General features: G+C 21.5%; 1 protein-coding gene across 1 annotated transcript in view; it reads right to left on the bottom strand.

The window, feature by feature from the left end:
• LOC107741668 (EGF-like repeat and discoidin I-like domain-containing protein 3) overlaps nt 1-288 on the bottom strand; it is a 26,799-nt gene that overhangs the window by 12,048 nt on the left and 14,463 nt on the right. The gene's annotated exons all lie outside the window — the stretch shown is intronic.

The following is a 288-nucleotide window of genomic DNA, read 5'->3' as shown; positions in this document are numbered from 1 at the left end:
TATATGTGTGTGTACTGTGTATATTTATTATGTATATATAAATACACACACATGCATGTATATATTTAAGAAAAATTTCATATTTGTATATTAAATATATTTATATATAATATTTATATATAATAAAATTATATAAATATAAATACATGTAAATATTTTCAAAATATATACTGTATGAGTGTATTTATATATACATAATAAATATACACAGTACACACACACATTATGTAAACAAAAACGTCTCAGGTTACTTATGTAACCATGGTTCCCTGAGGGGAACGAGACACT

This window comes from Sinocyclocheilus rhinocerous, unplaced genomic scaffold (assembly GCF_001515625.1).
Source record: "Sinocyclocheilus rhinocerous isolate Xijiao unplaced genomic scaffold, SAMN03320098_v1.1 scaffold886, whole genome shotgun sequence".
Classification (NCBI taxonomy): Eukaryota; Metazoa; Chordata; class Actinopteri; order Cypriniformes; family Cyprinidae; genus Sinocyclocheilus; species Sinocyclocheilus rhinocerous.
Note: the sequence above shows the minus strand (reverse complement) of the source record. Positions and strands in the feature narration are given on the sequence as shown.